Here is a 12927-nt window from a genome sequence, read left to right on the forward strand (position 1 = left end):
TGTGTGGGTATCACTGAAATGACTGACTTCGGGATTGGGGCTCACAGACAAGGAAGTGAAACCAGGAGGAGTCCGGTAGATTGGACTCATAGAGACAGAGGGACTGAAGCTCTCAGTGAAGCTGAAAAGCCAGTTCAACCTAACCAAGGGTGTGTGAGAGGTGGAAGAAAAGGCAGCTAAGGGCAGAGCAAGGGCACAGCAAGGTTTGCTGGGTGGGATGAAGACAACTGCTCCACGAGGGTGTGACTGTAGGAACAAGAGGGTGGCAGAAACAGAGGAGTGGCAGAGGAGGCAAGATGGGGAAAGATTCGGATGTCGGGTGGGTGGCCCTTCAGCAGGGGTGTTGAAGTCAGATAGGGCAGGAAAGGAGAGACACTAAAGCCACTCGTGAATGTGGGGGAGTCCCGGAGGGTGGCAGAGTCATAGTGACAAGGATGGGAATGGGCAGCCCAATGGCAGAGGAGAATGAACGTTTCAGGGAGAGTGGTAAAATACCCTACAAGCCAACGCAGAGACAGGAATATGTCAACACCGACTGCTGGCCCTTAGAGACAGGGAGCCCTCGACTGCATTCCACACTTCCACTGGAGAGTGCACAGAAGGACGTAGTGTCATTGTACCATGTCTCATCTCAACAGAGACTTTATTTGAGGCTTTCTAAGCACAAGGTGATGTCCTGCGTAGGCTGGAAACCAAAGGGATAGATTAAAATGGATCAGACCATCTGACATATGAAGATAGATAGAGAAGGGGTGTAGCAGGTTTTGTAAGGACTTAAACGCCGAGATAAGGAATCTAGACTTTATTCCCTGCATTAGGGGTTTCTAAATTTTTTGATCATGCATCCTACTAGTAACAAAATATTTGAATATGCATCCCCAATATATGTATGACTAGTTATTATATATGTTTATATCAATAATTGATATGCTAAATATTAGCAAAGCTTAACTTCTTTCTTTGCAGGTAAAAATAAAGATAGAGCCCTTTCAGAGAATGAGAAGGCAAGTCACAGACTGGGAAAAATTATTTGCAAAAGACATATCTGAAGAAGGACTTTAATCCAAAATAGTTAATGAACTCTTAAAACTCAACAAGAAGGAAATGAACAACCCAATTAAAAAATTGGCAAAAGACCTGAATCTCACCAAAGAAGATATACAGATAGCAAATAAGCATATAAAAAGATGTTTCATATAATATGTCATCAGGGAAATGCAAATTAAAACAACAGTGGGATACCACTACACACCTTTTGGAATGGCCAAAATCCAAAATACTGACGCATTTCTTACAAAACTAAACATAGTCTTACCACATGATCCAGCAGTCACGTTCCTTGGTATTTACCCAAATGAACTGAAAATTTATGTCCACACAAAAACCTGCACATGAAAAATCCTGCACTTGGATGTTTATAGCAGCTTTATTCACAGCTGTCCAAACTTGGAAGCAACCAAGATGTCCTTTGGTAAGTAAATGGATAAATAAACCGTGGTACATCCAGGCTATGCAATATTATGCAGCTCTAAAAACAAATGAGCCATCAAGCCATAAAAAGACATGGAGTAAACTTAAATACATATTACTAAGTGAAAGAAGTCAATCTGAAAAGGCAGCATATGGTATGATTCCAACTATATGACATTCCGGAAAAAGCAAAACTGTGGAGACAGTAAAAAGATGAATGGTTGCCAAGGAATGGGGTGGGGAGAGAGGGATGAATAGATGGAGAACAGAGGATTTTTAAGGCAGTGAAACTATTCTGTATGAATAGTTTGAATGAAACTATTCTATATGATACTATAATGGTAGATACATGTTATTATACATCTGTCCAAGCCCTAGAATGTAAAACACCACGAATGAACTCTAATATGAACTATGGACTTCGGGTGATAATAACGTGTCAATGTAGGTTCACCGATAAACGTACCACTCTGGTGGGGGATGCTGAGAATGGGGGAGGCTGTGTGTGTGTGGGCACAGGGGTATATGAGAAATCTCTGTCTTTTCTGTTTAATTTTGTTGCAACTTCAAAAAATAGTCATTTAAAAGGAAAAATCATTATCATGTGATCAAAATGTATGCAACTAATACATTTAGTAAAATATTAAAAACTAGAAAAATAGATTTCCAGTACTTTTCCCCCATAAGCCAGTGATTTATCTTGTGCATTCCCTGGGGTTTGCACCCCCTACTTTGGAGATCTGTGATCACATGAATCCTTCTTGATTAGGAGAGTGCCACAATCTGGACTTTGTGTACGTACATCTGGCAGCCCAGTATGGGACAGTTGGAAGAAGGAAGGGCTGGAGCTGGCAAGATTTGGTTAGGAGGTCATGCTTTCCTTCCTTACTTGTTGAGTTTTTCCTTCAGGCAATGCACCAAGAGGTGAAGTGAATAAAAAGGAATGCGGTGGAGAATGCAATAAAGATGATAAAAATATTATTGCCCAATCAAGTCATATCCATGGCTTGTCTCAATGGGGACCTAAGGAAACTTAGCCAAGTATGGGCCTTGGGTGAGATGGGATGGGGGAAAGAGGGGGTAGCAGCTACCTGGTTAGGAAAAGACCTCCCATCCTCCAGAGATTGCTATTTTTTACCGTACTGAGGGCCTGGGAATTAATTAATCCCATTGCCTACTCTTGACTCACCAAACTATAATTAATGTAAGCTACTGCCTGCTCATTCCAGACACTGATCCCTGTAAACCCAACAGGCCCCAAACATGTCTGTCCTCTGCTGGCAGTATCGTACTCTTTGCACTCTCTGCCTCTTCTCCCTCAAACCATCAAGGATCCCTCCTATGTCCAAATCTTTCTTTCCATTGTGTCTTCTGAAATTCCCATTCCTTAGGAAATAAGCTTACCCACTTATCTTATTAACCTAGGCATTTCCTAGACTCAACTCAAGACTGGCTTTTCTCCAAGACACAACTTCTCCATAAGAACTTTGAAGTGGATACTTAATGTTTAGTAACATTGGCATCCTCCCCATTTCCCAGTGCTATTTCCAGGACCTTAGTCCTCTGTGCTTGCATAAAAACTTGCTTTTTTGAGGGTCATGTCACATGCATGGCTGCATCAGCCTCCCTCTCCTGTCCCTGCCATCTTCTGACCTGTCACTCCCTCTGAGCTGGAAAGTCTTAGCTCCTGGTTTACATTCCTGCCCTCCACCCTCACCCTGCTATTATCCAGACAAATTCATCTTCCCCAGGGACAACACTCTAGCTTCCTTCTTGTTTGACCACTCTGACTCCAGAGACCAGCACCTAACTCCACGCAGAACTGCCCCACTCTTTGACCACCATGTTTTCTCCCAATTCTATTTCTCCTTACTTCTACTGTTCTAGGACACTTTGGCAAACTACATCCTGAGGGCCAGAGGCAGCTCACTGTTAATTCTGTAAATAAAATTTAATTGGGACACAGCCATGCCCATGCATTTATGTACTGTCTATGGCCGATTCTTGTTACAACAGCAGAGTTGAGTAGTTGAGACAGAGGCCATAAGGCCCACAAAGCCAAAAGTATTTGTTCTCTGCCTCTTTATAGAAGTTTGCTGACGTCTGCTCTGAGCAAACAAAATAAAAGAAAAAGTCTTTTTCTACAAAAGTAATACATGAGCATTATAAGAACATGCAGGAAATATAAAGTACTGATACAATAAAGAAAAACAACTCCCAGGGACTTCCCTGGCAGTCCAGTGGTTAAGACTCCGCACTCCCAATGCAGGGGACACAGGCTCGATTGCTAGTCAAAAAAAGAAAGAAAAAGAAAAACAGTTCCCAATATTCTGTAACTCAGATAAAATCACTATTATCAATAATCTTTTGGTGTTTTCCTTCCTATTATTTTGCAGCTTTCATGTCTGTGTGAATGTATATATAAATGAATATACCTATATATATATAAATTATTTATACAAAATTAGGACCATATCATTTTAAAATCTGCCTTTTGATTTCCAAATATATGTTGAATATTTTCCTATATGAATTGCTACTTTCTTGTAATATGATTTTATTTTATTTTTCACAAATAAACCAACTTTAATAGATATAATTTTGTATTTATATAGCAACTTCTTCAAGAATCTTAGATGCTTTACAGACATTATATCTAATTAATCCCCACAACAACCCTGTGAGGTAGGTATTACTCCCATTTTACAAGATAGGGAGACTGAAGCACAGAGAAGTTAAGTGACTTGCCCAAGGTCACACAGTTAAATTCACTGAAGAGTCAGGACCTGAGCGCCTTAGCCTCCCAACTCCCAGATAAATACCTCATGAGAGAATCTTTAATGAAAAGTAGCTTTAAAGAAAGTATCAAGAGTAGTATGTTATGGAAGTGAGGTCTTTCTACTGCCATCAAGGAAAGAAAAAACCCTACACGGATGGTTAGAGGTGACGGGACCCATATATTACATTCCCCCCATCTTCCTTTTGCCTAAAGTCTCAGGGCTCCTGTCTCGAGCCAGCTTCTAAAGGTAAAGTCGCCAAGACAGAAGCCATGTGGCTTAGAAGTGAGACTTAATTTAGAATATTTACTTTCTGTATAGTAGCCTATGGAATGAATATAACATAATTTAGTTAGCCAGGCATCATTATAGAAAATTTACATTGTTTATAACTTTTGCTCTTTCAAATAATGAATCATGAACATTTTTAACTCTTTACTGGCTATAATGAGAAGAGGGTTGGAGTCACCACCTACTGAATGGATAGTACATATACTTATATTTTTATATACATCTGTATATATACACACACATATATAAATGCTAGTAAGTCAGCATTGTACTTCATATGTTCCTAATGGTCCTTGGTTGTTTTGGGGTTTGGGTGGAGAGGTGGGGAAGGGCTAGAGGTGGAATGAGTAATATATGGGAGCACCAGTAATATTTTATGAAAATGATTATTTGGGAAACTAATGTTAAGGGTACTTATCGTGTGGGTTACATATTCTTGCTTTAAATCTTAAAGACTTGAAAAAATAGGATTTACCTCGTGATGAATGAAATTCTAATTGCTGGGTGACTGGCTGGGTGTTATGAACCAAAATTGGAAAGATGCAGGGATGAGAGTCAATTTGGAAGAGAAATGCAACAGTTGAACATACAAGATAGTTACATTTTATTTATTTATTTTTTGACATTTATTTATTTATTGGGCTGTGCCGGGTCTTAGTTGTAGCCCGCAGGACCTTTGTTGTGGCATGCGGGATCTACTTCCCCGACCAGGGATCGAACCCGGGCCTCCTGCATTGGGAGTGCAGAGTCTTAACCATTGGACCACCAGGGAAGTCCCAAGATAGTTATATTTTATGATAGTTACATTGCATGATTGTAAGCAGCTCTTTGCAGGAAACCACCCTCAGCAGGAAGCCCCTTTCCTTGTCACTTTAGCCAAGCTATATTGTAACTAACTTTTAAACCAGGCACCCCCATGCTCTACTCATGTCCAGCCCAAGCACACCTTTCAAGTCTTTTAATCAGGCAATACCTTGCCTAACTTGCCGGTTCTTTCTGTAGATGAAATAAACAGAAATGAAGAATAAGTAATTAACAGGTGACCAGATCTCTTCCCTAGCTTCCCCTTCAGTAATCTCTCAAACTGTGTGACCAAACTGTGTGAACAAGATAACGTTTAGAGGAAGATCACAAGAAGTCAACAAGTCTGCATGCACTGGGGTGATGGCGATGACTCCGACCCCCTATCTCAATGATTAACTGAGATTACTTCCCTCCTTACCTTTAAAGCTTTCATGGCCAAGCAGAATCTTTGGAGGTAGTTTTTTGGGGGACACTGAGTCTATCATCTCCCCAGATTGCTGGCACTGTGATTAAAGACAACTTTCCTTTCTATCAACATTTGTGAATTTGATTTTGTAAGCGGCAAGCAGCGGGGCCCAATTCAACAATATGATTTTGAATCATGCAAATGTTAGATAGCAAGATATTAAAATTGCAATAAAGTCTCACTTTATACACAAAATTTGAAACAATTTATAAAAATTTTTGAAAACAAAATTTGAAACAATTTCCCAAACTTTTAAAAATTAGCCAAAGACTGAGTATTTTTTAAGCAAGTACATTTTTAAAAATTCAGGTATTAAATATTTATTGAACAATTATTATATATCGTGAACGTATAAGAAGTGCTGGGGATACATGAACTGATAAATTAGACATGACTGACTACTTATTTTTAAAATGTTACACCCCAAATTGACCAAATGCATCAGATGATTTCACACCAGTGCAAAGTTCAATGGGACATTGATCTAACTGTACACTTTGAGATAAGGGAAGCAATAGATTTTGGGGGGCTATTTCCATTGAGAAAATTCTTTTTGCAATGACATTTTTAGAGAGGAGATCTGTTGCAGTTTTCACAGTTACTGTGAATCAGTACAAAGATATTAAAAAAGCACTTCAAGCCTCTTGAAGGAAGCATATTTTGCAAATGCTAAAGAAGATTACTATTAACAAAAAGTATTTTAATGATCTTATTTATAGAATCACCCTTATCCAAATATATTGCCATGGTGTCTTATTTAAGAAAAGACTTAATTTTTAGTTAGTTCATGAGATCAAATACCTTCCTCCATCTTTAAAAATATGTTAGGCAATGATTAGTGAGAGAAATGAATATTAAATGACATTTTTATAAGCATCTTTTTATCTTAATTTCAACAGGCATCAGACTCATAGTTGATTATGGTTTCATGATTTCAAGTAGTATAGTAAATTAAAATACAGTCTTTTATCACTTATAAGTGGAATCTAATATATGACACAAATGAACTTATCTACGAAACAGAAGCAGACTCACAAACATAGAAAACAGACTTGTGGTTGCCAAGGGGGAGTGGATTGAGAGTTTGGGATTAGAAGATGCAAACTATTATATATGGAATTGATAAACAATGAGGTTCTACTGTATAGCACAGGGAACTCTATTCAATATCCTGTCACAAACCATAATGGAAAAGAATACGAAAAATAATGTGTATATATATATATATATATATATATATATATATATATATATATAACTGAATCACTCTGCTGTACAGCAGAAATTAACACAACATTGTAAATCAACTATACTTCAATAAAATGCATTTTAAAAATAAAATACAATCTTATATTTGACCCTAGCTTTTTGTATTTTTTAACATACAAGCTCCATCCTTTTTTAAATTTAATTTGATTTAATTTTGGCTGCGTTGGGTCTTCGTTGCTGCGCGTGGGCTTTCTCTAGCTGCCGTGAGCGGAGGCTACTCTTCCTTGCAATGCACGGGCTCTAGGCGTGCAGACTTCAGTAGTTGTGGCACTTGGGCTCAGTTGCTCCGCAGCATGTGGGATCTTCCCAGACCAGGGCTCAAACTGGCGTCTCCTGCATTGGCAGGCGGAGTCTTAACTACTGTGCCACCAGGGAAGCCCACCCTAGCTTTAATATTCACATTTAGAATTCCCAAGACAGATGTCAGTTTGCAGTGTTGTCTAATCTAGTCACTTTATTATTGTTTATACAACCAATCCCAATAGGCCTCCAAAAGAGACAACTGTTATACTGAAATTCTAATTTCCAGTTGCCTGCTGCCGTAACTAGTGACTCTAGGATGCAAAACCCTTGAGTCAGGTTGCAATTAGAGACAGAAAAAACCCATTACAAATAAAGAATAGATACACACCTTTTCAAAAAGTCCAGTGAAATCTGACAATGATTTGATTTAAAAAAGAACACTGGCAAATGCTTACTTTTCATATCACACATACACACACCCATCTGTCTTTAGCTTGAAGCAGAAAAGTAAAATGTCAATTAGAAGCTATTATTGGTGCTATAGTGGATCCATTGGAGTGGATCTAAACCAGAAAGCAGTTGACCTTTATAGAAACATCTACTGTAATTGTCATTTGGAGATTAACGCACAGTAAAAGCTGTCTTATAAGCAGCTTTCATAACACCAAGTACTTGAACTTCTGAACAACTCAATGTACACTAAAATTATTAACTTTTAAAATAATTCTATGATCTCTGAAGACAAATATAAAAGACATCCAAACAAATATGAATTTAGGACGCAAATATCATTCATGTAAAGGCCTATGTTTTTTCTGGCCTTTTTGCACATTTATCCTGTAACCAAAATTTTGTCTCATCCACTCTGAAATACATATTATAGGAGGATGAATAGGCAGTTAAAAAGTACCAGAAGAGCAAAGGAATTCTTCTAAGGTTAGTTCTTCAAAATCCAGGAGCCTTAAGAAAAACATAATGCTGCTGGGGAAATGGCGCTGATAGACTTGCTCTAGGCAGGGTTTCCACAAACCTTCAACTTGTAAAACACACAATTATCTGTGAAGAGCGATAAAGCAAAGCACAACAAAACAAGGTATGCCTGTAAGCCTGGACACTTCTGCCACATCGGTTCCTCAGGGACAAGCCAGAGAGCTTCTTCCATCAACTGTCTCAAAACTGGGGTTGGAATGGGCTGGGCAGGCTCTGGGTTCAGCTTGGCTACTCTATCCCAAAAGGAACAGTCCATGTTTTTAGGAACACTAAGGGACTCTTTTCTCTTTCATAGTTATGCCACTGGCAGCTCTGCAAGGGACTTCATACGTCTCTCAAAGGTATCTGCATGCCAAATTTAGAAATCCTATTTGCATACTGCAGTAAAGATTAACTAGCCTGTCACAGATCTTTTATTTCTTTGATGGTTGTCGGCTACACCCCAGAGGCCTGCAAGCCCTGTGCTTGCCCAGCTTCAAGACTGAAGAAAGAGCCCAGAGTCAGCAACAGAGACATCAATGGTCTGATGGATGGGGGAGCTTACATGGGGAAGCAAGGTCTTGGAGCAACACCCCATTGTATGGGGTGGACGGCAGGGCAGGAAGTAGCTGCAGGCTTCACTCTGGGGAGGACTAGGGAGGCTCTCAGTTACGGGGAAATGGATGTCAGCTTGGCCCTCTAAACTCCTGTTAGGCCCCCGGGCTAAGTACTTTCCTGGGGCAGAGGTTTTCCCTTTGCTAAACTATCAAGGGGTAGCCATTCCGAGCTAAATATTAGAATAATCACCATCTCTGGTCGGGGAGGGTGGGAAGTATGTAGGTATTTTCTGATTAGGGTCTACAATTATGGGGGGAAGGTCAGTCGAGTGAGTAGGGTGTAGGTGAAGTGGGGACTGGTCAAGCAGGGGATGTACAGAGAACCTTTAAGCAAGTACATTGTAAACCTTGTTTACAACATTGCCGTATGACTGTCCCATGTAAGAGAAATACCCATCACCCTTTGTCAATATCGTTGGAACCACTTTTTTTTCATGTGCAGCAAAATTTCCATGAGTGATTTTGATGACCACTATTCTATTACTCTAACGTTCACTGTTATTTTAGTTGTAAATATTTCTATTATCTTAACACCCACCAAATATTGTTAATTGGTGGTGGTGGTACTGTACTGAAAAATACACCTGAAATTCAGTAACTTTGGAAGATGAGGCAGATTTAATTAAAAAGCCACTAAGAAGGCAAGTAAATGAGACACATGCGATGCTATTAATTTAGGAGCAAGCATTCTGCCAAATATTAAAGATGATGCTGAGAAAATATAGGGCAGCATTAATGCAAAAATGAGCATAAGCGCAGTAGATTTAACAGCTCCACAACTCATCCTTTCTAATTTATGTTTACTCTTAGGAAGAAATGTTTCTAGAATATGCACATTTTGAAGACTGCTGTCTTCAGGTATGCATCTCTTAGATCAAATAAATCATGTAGGAAACTGTTCTAGGTAAATTCAAGTGAGGAAATCCTGGAGACCTTTGGAAATGCAATGTTGAAACACGAAAAAGGCCCAAGCTGGAGCTGTAAAGTTGGAAGTTATCCGTGTAAGATCAAGAGTTTCAATCATGAGAAAGGATGGACTTGCCAAGCAGAGAGTACACATTTAAGAGAAGGTCAAGGACATAATCTTCTGAAGCCACCAAATTCAGAGGACAGAAAGAGGAAGCAGATAGGGAGGACCCTTACCGAGAGCCTAGAATGTGTCAAGAAGGTTCCAAGCATATACTTCTAGCATCGCATTTAATCCTCCCTGCACCCCTGCCAGACTGTTGTATACACCTGGTTGTATAATGAGGGCCATAAGAAATGAAAGGTGAATCACCTTAGCCCAGACAGTGCAGGTCTGTCAGATTAAGGCATGGGTTAGCCTTACATAGAAAAATCAACTGCACAACTTCAAAACAGAGAGGAGAGAAACTGAGGTAACTCAGATGAAATGAACCGGTGCCCTCTGTCTCAGTAAATGACACCAGCATCTACCCAGTTTGCAAAGCCACAAATCCAGGAGTTACCTTTCACCTGTCCTGTCCTTTTCTTACCCTCTCATCAAATCCATCAGCAGGTCCTAGGACTTCTACCTGAAGTTATATCCTTATCTTTAAACCACATCTGCTGTCCACAACCTTAGACTAAGGTACACTTATCTCTCCCCTAGAAAGCTCCAGTCACTTCCTATCCTGTGGCTACTCTTTCCGAGATGCAACCCATTTTCCCTACAGCAACTAACAACGTAACATGAATGCTATTGGCATTTGGGGTATTAATTAATCATTGTTCATTGTTGGGACTTCATTGTTGGGGATGCCCTGTCCATTTCAGAATATTTAGCATCCCTGGCCTCTGTCCAGTAGCATCCCAAGTAAATGCCTCCCCTTACTTCCAAATGTCCCTGGGTGCGGGGTCGGGAAGGGGATAATACTGTTCCACCCCACCTCCCGCCATCCCCAGGTCGAGAACCACCGAGCCTGAGTGAGCTCTTAAGGTAAATCAGATTATGCCACTGCTCTGCTTAAACCTTTAGTGGCTTCCCACTGCATTGAGAAAAACGCCCTAACTCCTGAGGCTCTCAAGGCTGTTCATGACCTGCCCCCATTTGCTTCTTCAACCTCATTTTCTATAGCCGTCCTCTTTCTCCTCGTAGCTGCTTCAATCCAGCTTCCTTTCTCATCCTTAGCCACATCAACCTGTTTCCTGCCTCTAGGCCTTTGTGCCTGCTATTCCCCTGGAATAGCTTCTCCCTTGGCTCTTCTTGACTAGTCCTTCTCTTTTTCTTCAGGACTAGGCACCAATGATAACGTAGGTGTGAGGCTGCCAGTGGCCATCCTGGCTAAGACTGAAGGCAAGCACTGATGACAGACAGAAAAAGGGAAGGAAGGAAGAAGGGAGGGAGGGAGGGAGAGAGGGAGACAGAGACAGAGAGAGAGAGAATGGAAATGATATCTTTTGACCCCCTGGATTCCGCTGTGCCCTAGGTAAGACTCATCCATTTGAATTCCCAGTACACAGGCAGTGACATTTCCCTTTCTACTTAAGCTGCTTTGGGTTGGGTATGTACCACCTGCCATGGAAAACACGGACTACACCTGTGTGTAGCAAGGGTGGAAAGCGGACGAGTCTCTTCTAGTACTGGGTGAAAGGTGTGTTTTCAGGATTCCGTTGCAAGCTCCCTTAAAGAAGGTCTAGACTCTTTGGCAGAGTTGCCCAAACCATTTCCAGCTCTCCACTAAATACCTCCCATGCCCCCCACCCCATCATATCCTTTTTCTCTTTCTTCTTCTTCCATCTCTTCCCATCTTTTGCCCTAAGGACGCTCAAAACTCCTCTTTCCTGGAAAAGAAATCTTCCCTCTACCCAGTTATCCTGAGGCAGGAGAATAGATGGGCTCCAGGCTAGACATTTACAGCTACCTTCCTGTTCATATTTATTGAGGCAGGAGATAGATGGGCTACAGGCTAGATATTTTTGCAACTGGCCTGTTTATACCGCAAGATAGAAATGACAAGAGGAACTGGGTAAACAGCTGGACTTTGTCTCCTGTGGACACTTTAAGATAACAGTAATGGGGGCAGAGAGGGGCTAAGCCCTGCTCAGGTGAAAAATCAAGAGATCACATATTTCTCATCCTTGGAGTCAGGGAGACCTCAACTGCACATGCACAGAAAGGCTCCTCAAGGGTCAAAAAGAGTGGCGGGGGATGCCAGACTATACGTTTTGCTAACTTCCCAGGGACCCTCGCACTGAAATCCATCTTGGCTAAAGGATGCACACGCACATAGGGAAGGACCCTGAGACTAATCAGCTATGGGGTCAAAACAAGATGACTGGCCAGAGGAAAACAAAGACCAGGAAGACTGCCCCCTTACGAATGATTTAAACTTCCCGAAGGCGTCACTCTCTCTGAGCTTGCCTGTGAGTCTCTCTGCATGTATTCTGCTTTTCTAATGAACGCCTTACTCTCCTTTCTACCTTCTGTCTCCTTGTCAAATTTTTTTTTTCAAGGCAGACAAGAACTGGGGCCCAGACTATAGCCACAGCTTCTCGTGGTCTAGTGGTTAGGACTTGATGCTCTCACCGCCGCAACCAGCTTTCCATCCCTGGTCAGGGAACGAAAGCCTCACTGCAAGCTGCCCCTCTCTGCTGTGTCTGTCCAAAAATCAATCTTTTTAGATTACATCCTCTCTCTCCCACCCTTCACCATCAAACTGCTTAAAAGAGATTACACACTCCCCTCCATTTTCTCATCATCTCCACCAGTTAACCCTGCCGCCACGCTTTTATACTCACCCTTCTAGTGAAACTGCATCTGCCAATGGTCACCATCCCCTCCTAGTTGGTCAACTAACCCATGGCCTTTTCTTGGTCCTCACTCTTATTGCTCTTTCTGCAGCATTTAGCCTAGCTGACCATGCCTTCCTCATGTCCCCTGGCTTCTGAGATACCTAAAGGTTTTCCTAACTTCCTGGCCATTCTTTCTGGTTACTGGGGCAAAACCTCTAGGCAAGAGTGATAAGGTGAGTGCCAATGCTTGATTCAATCTTCTTGGTTCAAGTGAAGCCACTCCACT

The sequence above is a fragment of the Globicephala melas genome, chromosome 4 (genome assembly GCF_963455315.2).
Source record: "Globicephala melas chromosome 4, mGloMel1.2, whole genome shotgun sequence".
Classification (NCBI taxonomy): Eukaryota; Metazoa; Chordata; class Mammalia; order Artiodactyla; family Delphinidae; genus Globicephala; species Globicephala melas.